We start from the raw sequence: 10,408 nt of genomic DNA, 5'->3' as shown, positions 1-10,408 counted from the left end.
TCTTATCAAGGAATGTACTTATTGAAAATCTTATCAAGCGTCTTGATCTATCTCTATAGATCTTGATGCTCAATGTGTAAGCAGCTTCACCGAGGTCTTTCTTTGAAAAACTCTTATTCAAGTATCCTTTTATGCTATCCAGAAAATGTATATCATTTCCAATCAACAATATGTCAGCTACATATAGTATTAGAAATGCTACAGGGCTCCCACTCACTTTCTTGTAAATACAGGCTTCTCCAAAAGTCTGTATAATACCATATGCTTTGATCAACTCATCAAAGTGTATATTCCAACTTTGAGATGCTTGCACCAGTCCATAGATGGATCGCTGGAGCTTGTATATTTTATTAGAACCTTTAGGATTGACAAAATATTCTGGTTGCATCATATACAACTCTTCTTTAATAAATCCATTAAGGAATGTAGTTTTGACATCCATTTGCCAGATTTCATAAAATGTGTTAATTGCTAACATTATTCTGACAGACTTAAGCATCGATATGAGTGAGAAAATCTCATCATATTCAACACCTTAAACTTGTCGAAAAACCTTTTGCGACAAGTCGAGTTGTGTAGATAGTAACACTACTATCAGCGTCTGTCTTCCTCTTGAATATCCATTTATTTTCTATGGCTTGCCGATCATCAAGCAAGTCAACCAAAGTCCACACTTTGTTCTCATACATGGATCCCATCTCAAATTTCATGGCCTCAAGCCATTTTGCGGAATCTGGGCTCATCATCGCGTTCTCATAGTTCGTAGGTTCGCCATGGTCAAGTAACATGACCTCCAGAACAGGATTACCCTACCACTTTGGTGCGGACTGTACTCTGGAAGACCTACGAGGTTCTGTAGTAACTTCATTTGAAGTTTCACGATCATCATCATTAGCTTCCTCACTAATTGGTGTAGGAATCACTGAAACTAATTTCTGTGATGAACTACTTTCCAATAAGGAAGTAGGTACAGTTACCTCATCAAGTTCTACTTTCCTCCCACTCACTTCTTTCGAGAGAAAATCCTTCTCTAGAAAGGATCTATCTTAGCAACAATATCTTGCCATCGGATCTGTGATAGAAGGTGTACCCAACTGTTTCCTTTGGGTATTCTATGAAGACGCACTTCTCCGATTTGGGTTCGAGCTTATCAGGTTGAAACTTTTTCACATAAGCATTGCAGCCCCAAACTTTAAGAAACGACAACTTTGGTTTCTTGCCAAACCACAGTTCATTAGGCGTCGTCTCAACGGATTTTGATGGTGCCCTACTTAAAGTGAATGCAGCTGTCTCTAATGCATAACCCCAAAATGATGGTGGTAAATCGGTAAGATAGATCATAGATCGCACCATATCCAATAGAGTGCGGTTACGACGTTTAGACACACCATAACATTGTGGTGTTCCAGGTGATCTGAGGTGTGAAACTACTTTCCAATAAGGCCAAACTCGTAACTCAAATATTCTCCTCCACAATCAGATCGTAGAAACTTTATTTTCTTGTTACGATGATTCTCCACTTCACTCTGAAATTCTTTGAACTTTTCAAATGTTTCAGATTTGTGTCTCATTAAGTATAGATATACCCATATCTGCTCAAATCATCTGTGAAGGTTAGAAAATAATGATACTTGCCACGAGCATCAACACTCATTGGATCGCATACATCGGTATGTATTATCTCCAATAAATCAGTAGCTCGTTCCATTATTTCGAAGAACGGAGTTTTAGTCATCTTGCCCAAAAGGCACAGTTCGCAATCATCAAATGATTCATAATCAAGTGATTCCAAAAATCCACCAGCATGGAGTTTCTTCATGCGCTTTACACCGATATGACCCAAACAGCAGTGTCACAAATAAGTTGCACTATCATTATCAACATTGCATCTTTTGGCATCAATATTATGAATATGTGTATCACTACAATCGAGATCCAATAAACTATTTTCATTGGGTGTATGACCATCAAAGGCTTTATTCATGTAAACAGAATAACAATTATTTCTGACTTTAAATGAATAACCGTATTGCTATAAACATGACCAAATCATATTCATGCTCAACGCAAACGCCAAATAACATTTATTTAGGTTTAACACTAATCCCGAAAGTATAGGGAGTGTGCGATGATGATCACATCAATCTTGGAACCACTTCCAACATACATCGTCACTTCACCCTCAACTAGTCTCTGTTTTATTCTGTATCTCCTGTTTCGATTTACTAATTTTTATCAATCGAACAAGTATCAAATACCCAGGGGCTACTATAAACACTAGTAAGGTACACACACTAATAGGAAAAGGGCTATAGATAATATGGACATTAATGGCGCACCACATATGTGGTGCGCCACTACTATATAGCAGTGGCGCACCATGTGTTGGTACGCCATTAGTGTCCATCACACTAAGGCGCACCACACCCACGGTGCTCCACTACTAACAAATTCTTTTTTTATTTTTCCAAAACTAGTAATGGCGCACCAGCGCATAGTGCGCCATTACTAGTTTTAACTAGTAATGGTGCACCACACACCCAGTGCTCCACTACTAACACATTATTTTTTTACTCTTTTTTCAAAACTAGTAATGAGACACCAGAGTATAGTGCGCCATTATTAATTCAAACTAGTAATGGTGCACCACATCCACGGTACACCACTACTGACATTTTCTTATTTCTTTTGCAAAACTAGTTATGGCGCACCACGTAACTGGTGTGCCATTAGTTACCATGGTTACTAATGGCGCATTTAGAGGTGGTGCGCCATTAGTAACCTGATACCAGCTAGATATTTTGGACAGCCACCTACCACACTCACTTTCCCCACTTCATTCTCTCCACCTCCTCCTCCAAGCTTGTCTTGGCTGCCTCCTCCTCCTCACCTCATTTGCACCATAGATTCATCCAAATTAAGTGGTTAAATTACCTTTTTTTGATAGGTAAGTAAGGGGAAAGCTTTCTTTATGTTGTAGATCTACTTTTTTCTCCCTCCAACAACGTGCACATGCACTTTTTATGGCCTAGCTAGATCCACATATGTTTGTGGTGTTGCATATGTTTGTGGTGTTGCATATATGTTTGTGTTTGCAGGTACCGGTATTTGAAATGCGATAGTTTCCAATATCTTACCGGAATGTTGATTCATTATTGTTTCGGCGAGAATTTGGCACTATGCATTCTTTTTGGTCCGATTTTTAGGCAAAGTCATGCCAAATTTTTTCTTGGTTCTAAAATATCGTTTTGCTCTACCCCGCAGGCGACCATGGTCCACACGATGACCGAAGGCATCGTTAATAGGTTTTTGAGCTCCGCGAAGGCCGAGATGCTTCAAAAGAACGAGACGGAGATAAGATGTCAGTGTCAAAGATGCAAGCTGAGGAGCCTTATGGACCCGGATTCCGTACAGGTGCGGGACGACCTGCTCTTGGGTGGTTTCATGGATGGCTATCGGTGGCAAGGTGATGAAGATGATTATGAAGTCGTCCATGGGGGATGGGCAAGAAATGAGGAAGGGCAGCAAGACAACCGCGGCGAGGGCAGGCAAGAAGACAAAGAATCTCTAGGACATGATCACGAAGTAGATGCAGTACACAGTCATCATGTAGAAGACGCTAGACATGATGATGAGGAAGATGCCGGAGCAGACGAAGGGCATGATCATGAAGATGAAGATACCGGAGCAGACAACTATGGACCATCAATGGGCTGGGTGCAGGACCCTCATATTCAAGAGCTGCTTCTCCAGCAGATGGATAACGCAAGAGCTGACGCCCGAGAGAAAGCCAAGCTAGATCAACTGGAGATAGACGCGGTTACTCCATTGTATGAAGGATGCAGGCCCGAGGATACCCGCCTGAAAGTAATGCTCATGGATCTGGAGATGAAGGTAAAACACAAAATGACTGACACATGCTTCGACGAGAACATGTCGTTCTGGCACGAACGTCTTCCCACGGGGAACAAGTGCCCGACCAGTTTCGAGGAGGCGAAAAAAATCGTGTGAAATACCATGTGTGCATGAATAATTGCATCATTTATCGGGACGAGCACGCGGAGTCTACCATATGTCCGGTGTGCGGCTTCAGTCGATACAAGAAGAGGAAGAAAGCTCCTCAAAAAGTGGTGTGGTACTTTCCAATCACTCCTCGTCTGCAGCGGTATTTCGCGGACCATAAGGTAGCAAAGCTCCTGCGTTGGCACGCGGATAGGGAGGAGAAGAAGCGAGAAGATGACGGAAATGATCTGGAGATAAATAAAAAAGACAAGATGCTGAGTCACCCTAAGGATGCGAGCCAGTGGCAAGCGTTGAAGTTCGAATAACCAGAATTTGGGGACGATCTAAGGAAAATCATGCTGGGCACGAGCACCGATGGAGTCAATCCGTTTGGTAGCCAGAGAAGCACACATAGCACCTGGCCTGTGTTTGTGTGGATGTACAACCTTCCCCCTGGTTGTGCATGAAGACTAAGTACATTCACATGAGTATGCGAATTGAAGGGCCGAAACAACTAGGGAACAACATCAATCTGTATCTGGGGCTGCTGAAAGAGGAGACACGATGTGGAAAACGCCAGCCATTGGTATACCAATTTTTATGTATTTTTTTCAAATATTTGCAAATAACAAATTTGATGATATTTTCAAATAACAAATTTGATGATATTTTTTCATATTCATAAATTTTTTGAAATAACAAATAAAAAATATTAGACGCAACTAAAAATAATAATAAAAAAGTTACTTATGGCGCACCCCTCGGTGGTGCGCCATTGCTATGGATATACTTATGGCGCACCCCTGGGAGGTGCGCCATTGCTAACCTTCCCCCCTCTATCCCTTTCCCCCTCGCCCCCCGCGCCAGAACCCCCTCCATCTCCCAGGGGGGTCTATCGTGACAATCTCTAATGAAGCCTTGTTGGGCCTTGATGGAAATTAATCTTCTCAGTTGCAAGGCAAGATTTAAGAGTACGATTTGATCATTCTGCTTGATTCAAGCGGTAGCTCTAGTTTTGTAAGTGAAGACCTAGCTCACTTTTTCCAGCCTGCCGAGGCAATGGACGTGCACATGCACTGTGCCTAGCCACACTGTATCTTCTTTACTTATAACGAATCCACGAGATCACAACCGTCATTTTATTTGACCTTCTATTTCTACTTAGGTTTTAGTTCCCTTATACAAAATTGGTTTCGCTTTTAACTTATTTTTATTTGAACTTATTATAAAACAATATAGTTTCTAAATATATAATGAATGTTTTACTTCACATATTGTGGACAATTAATTTTTTTAAAATAATTGTACACTAACCTCTTAAAGTACAAGATGACTATTTGCACAACATGCTTAGTACAAGATAACAAATAAAAAATTATTAGACGCAACCACAAAAAAGTTACTTATGGCGCACCCCTCGATGGTGCGCAATTGCTATGGATATACTTATGGCGCACCCCTGGCAGGTGCGCCATTCACTAGTAGAAAAAGGGCCTATTGTCCTGGTTGGTGAGGGCCTTTAGTCCCGGTTCATGAACCGGGACTAAAGGGTCAGTACTAATGCCCTGACCCCTTTAGTCCCGGTTCAATCCAGAACCGGGACAGAAGGGCCTCCACCTGGCCTGTCCCCTGAGCCCAGGCAGGAGGGCCTTTGGTCCCGGTTGGTGGCACCAACCGGGACCAATAGGCATCCACGCGTCAGCGTTTATGTGGCTGTGGTTTTTGTTTTTATAAGGGGGGAGGGGGGTTTGGGGGGTTTTGGGGGGTTAATTTAGGTGTTTCATATATTGTGCTATAGCTAGCTAATTAATAGAGAGAAGTGTCCTCTCTTTGTCCGTGCTTGGTCGATGCTACGTACCATACATACATACGTATAGAGAGGACTAGCTAGACACGCTAGCTAGCTAGTAAGCAAACAGAAGATCGTCATGAACATATATGCATACAGAGAGAAGTGATATCAACCACCTCTCCTTCTCCGAGAGATTGGTCGAACAAACAAGTTCTCGTATATCTATCCGACACTACCGGCTACATATATACAATAATTATCTTTTACAAATATATAATCTCCTAAAATACGGACACGTGGTCCACATAGTATTCTCCGTCTTCAGCGATCACGTGATCAAGAAAGAATGCCGCCAATTCCTCTTGAATTGCTCGCATGCGATCTGGTGCTAGGAGTTCATCCCGCATCCGAAACATCTAATTTTAAGAAGGAGGTCAATACATATATATATATATATATGAATGAATGAAACTCAACACAAATGATGGTAATAAAATAAAATTGTGAATATTGTTATTTACGCACTTCATATTGTTTGTCGGAGTAGCCCCGCTCATAGGTCGTGTGGCGGATGGACTCGCAAATGTAGTATCCACAGAAATCATTCCCTTGTTCCTGCCACAACCACTTTACAAGAAATAGAGGTCAATCAAACTGATAATTAGCAAGCATGCTAAATGGTATTGATGAAACTAGCGCTCGAATCACTAGGAGATGCCTGGAATATGCTACTATATAGTACTTACTTTCGGGTGCCTAAATTGCAGCTTCTTCGGTAGTCCCGGAGCTTTTTTGGTGAATTTTCTCCAAGCCCTGCCATACAAAGAAAACAATTACTTGATATCAGAAATGAACAAAGTTGCTCATATGGTGGATAATGATCGATTTAACTTACTTCTCGAGCACTTCAGTCATGTCCGCATACTCCTTGGGATCTTTTCGCTTGGAGTCTAAGACAGTTACTACTCCCTTCTCAAGCTTAATCTCTAGGAGAATATAGTGGTAGCTGCGCACACATGCATAACTCATCAATATTACATTACTATAACTTGGACTAATAAGGAAACCGAATATGCCACAAGACAGTAACACTCACTTGAAGTTGTAAGGAAAGATTATTATATCTTTGTGTTCATTTATTTCCAACGATCGTAGCAAGTTGGCCTCGGTTTCTTGGGCACGATATTGAACCTCAGTTGCATCTATGAGATACGTGTTAATGAACCCAATATCTCCCACTTGTCTTTTCTTCAATTCGGCGATCTTCAATCTGCATAATATAGTGAGGATAATTATAAATACATGCAAATGAAAGGGCTGAGTTATATAGAGAGACTTAATGACGGAAGTAGTACTACTTACAGACAGTAGGAGGTGACCGTTGCTTTATCGATGGCCAATTGATTGAAAAACTGATAGAACTCCTCAAATGGAATAGGCAACAGGTCAATTCCAAGGAGGTCATGCTCCTTTTTAACTCTCATATACAAAGTATTCCTCCCCTCAGACTCTTTGCAGGTTTTCATGTACCAATCATGTAATCTTCGCATCATCGTTGATAGAGAACTTTCATCTTTGATGAGAGGCTTCCCGTACTCGTATCTTTGTATCTGCACCTCCAAGATATCATAATGTACATCGTCGGGCAGGTAATTTGCAGGATTGCCATAACCGGGCACCATCCTCGGATCGACGATGTCGCTAGCAGGCACCTTGAGCAGGGGGCACGATTGCTTCGCTTGTTCGCCGAGCTGGGCAATTTGTTTCCCAGCTCATCGTTCTTTCATCCTTTGATCACTTTTAGTACTTCCCGACCTCTCCGCTTCGGCAAATGCCTTTCCAATAATGCGCTCATAGTTGCCTTTCGGCGGAGACTTGGGTGGTTTTGTCAGGGCAGCCAGAGTGCGCTTCCCTTTCACCGGATCTACCTTCTCCTCCGGAGGTGGATGTCTCTTTGCTTTCAACCCTTGAAACCAGTCATCCACTTCGGTCTGCGTGATCTTCGCGTTTTCCTCCTCGCTCCTCTCATACAGTAACTTCTCTAGAGTCTTCAGAGAAGGACCGAATCTGTATCTCCTCCCGCCTTTGGCTGTACTGCTAGACGCCGGCAGAGTAGACGGAGCGGATGTCTTCTTTCCTTGCTTCGAGGTGGAGGAGAAGGACTGCGACGCGCCGTAGAAGCCGTAGCGGCGGCGGGTCTCTTCCGCCCTTGCTGACGAGGCGGAGAAGGAGGAGGCTGGCTGCTCGGGCGCGCCGGCGCAGGCGGAGAAGGAGGCGGAGTGCCGCCACGCGCCGGAGAAGGAGCGGGCCGAGTGCCCTGATCGTCACTCGCCGGTGGAGGAGGCGGAGTGCCCTGACTCGCCGGAGGAGGAGGAGGAGGCGGAGGCATCCAGTTCGGAAGGTTGATGAGGTCCTTCCGCCATAGGCATGGCGTCTTCAGAGCAGAACCCAGCCGATACTCCCCTTCACCGGTAGGGTGGTCAAGCCGGAGGTCCTCAAATCCCTCCGTTATTTCATTGACCATCACCTTAGCATATCCTTCTGGAATTGGCCGGCAGTGAAAAGTTGAGTCGGGTTTAGTAGGATAAACAGAGCCAACAGCCGCCTTGACCTTCAAATTGCTCCATTGCGCCATAAGGTGGCAATTTTCAGCATCCGTGATAGTATCCATGGGATAGCTGGTAGGAGCCATCAAGGCATGCTCTGGCTGAAGCAGCTCGGTGGAAGCCACGCTGCTTTCCCCTGAGATGGCGGAGTTGCTTCGGGGGAAGCTTCGGCAGGTCGTTTGCTGCGATCTGCTTCTCGTTCCTCTAGCCCCATTACCCTTTCGTGCAGCGACTGCAGTTGGCTCTGCTCCAGTTTCTTCCTCCTCTCGTGGGTTTTGTAACCCCCTACATCTGGAAATCCAGCCTTCCACGAAACGGAGCCTGGCGTGCCTCGTGTCCGTCCAGGGTGCTCAGGATTGCCGAGGGCCATTGTGAGCTCGTCCTTCTCCCTGTCTGGAACGAACGTCCCTTGCTGCGCTGCTTCGATATATTGCTGAAGCTTCTTGACTGGTATGTCCAATTGTTCCTCCATCCAAATGCACTTCCCTGTTATAGGGTCCAAGGATCCGCCGACCCCAAAGAACCAAGTCCGGCAACGTTCTGGCCAGTTCATTGTCTCTGGTTCGATCCCTTTATCAAGAAGATCATTCTCAGCCTTGGCCCACTTAGGCTGGGCTACGAGGTAGCCACCTGACCCCGTGCGATGGTGAAGCTTCTTCTTCTCAGCATTTCTCTTTTTTGTCGCCGACATTTTTTTACTCTTTTCCGATGTCTTGTGGGCCACAAATGCGGGCCAGTCATCTCTGATCTTCTCATATTTGCCAATGAATTCTGGTGTCTCATTTTTTTCGACATACCTATTGAGGTCTTTCTTCCAATTCCTGAATAGGTCTGCCATCTTCCTCAGAGCAAAAGACTTGATTAATGGCTCTATAACTGGCTTCTCCGGATCATCCTCCAGCGGTAGGGTGAAATTTGACTTCAGCTCAGTCCAAAGATTCTCTTCCTGCATCTCATTGACATAAGACACCTCAGGGTCTTCGTTCTTAGGCTTATACCATTGCTGGATGCTGATCGGGATCTTGTCCCTAACCAGAACCCCACATTGAGCAACAAATGCCTTCTTTGTCCGGTAGGGTTCAATCGGTTGGCCGTCGCGCGCGATTTGTATGATCTCAAACTTTTCATCCGAGCTCAACTTTTTCTTCGGGCCTCGTCTCTTTACCGAAGTTGTGCTCGATCCGGAGGGCTAGAAAAAAGAACAAAGACGAGAGTTAATTAATATGTGTACATACCAAAACAATGAATGCATCAATTAGCTAGTCAGCACAGGCTTAACTAATATAGATACCTGGCCGGACTCGGTTTGGTGATCACCGGAGCCGTCCTCACGGTCTACTTCTTCACCCTATCCTTCTTGCACCGGCATTGGGTCATCGGAGCCATGTAAATCAATGAGGAGAGGGCCAGCTGCTTCTTCACCCTCTCCATCCAGACCATCGTTGTCGTTGAGAAACATCGAGGAGAGGGCATCACTTCCTTCTGCGATTATGTCCCTCAACAACGCTTCTTGTGCTTCGTCTCGGGGGGTGTCCATAGTTTCTACAAATATTTACAACATGGCAATTATTATTCAAACATGACAGATATGAATATATTAGTGGCAAACATAGAACTAGCTAGCTAATCACAATAAGGAATCATATTAGTGGCCTCGACGCTGCTTCTCTAGGGTTTGGGGTGGCCTCGACAACGCTTCAAGGGTTAGGGGGTGGCCTCGAGAACGCTTCAAGCTAGGAGGGGGTAATATCGACCCCCCCCCCACGTGTTGAAGCTATCGGGAGGGGGTCGGCGTTGAACAGTACATCTATGTCCCACAAGTGACGTGGGCATCGACGTGGGCATCGACGCCCACAAGCTATTGGATTTCTTCAATACTTTGACACTATAGGAACCCTCGACCCTGAAACCTTCGACCCTTGACCCCTTAACGACCCTCGACCCTCTACCCTAGTTCCCGACCCTCGACCCCTCGGCGATCCTCGACACCCTCGTTATATCGACAACG

The sequence above is a fragment of the Triticum aestivum genome, chromosome 4B (assembly GCF_018294505.1).
Source record: "Triticum aestivum cultivar Chinese Spring chromosome 4B, IWGSC CS RefSeq v2.1, whole genome shotgun sequence".
Classification (NCBI taxonomy): Eukaryota; Viridiplantae; Streptophyta; class Magnoliopsida; order Poales; family Poaceae; genus Triticum; species Triticum aestivum.
The sequence above is the reverse complement of the archived record's forward strand: the minus strand, read 5'-3'. Positions refer to the sequence as shown.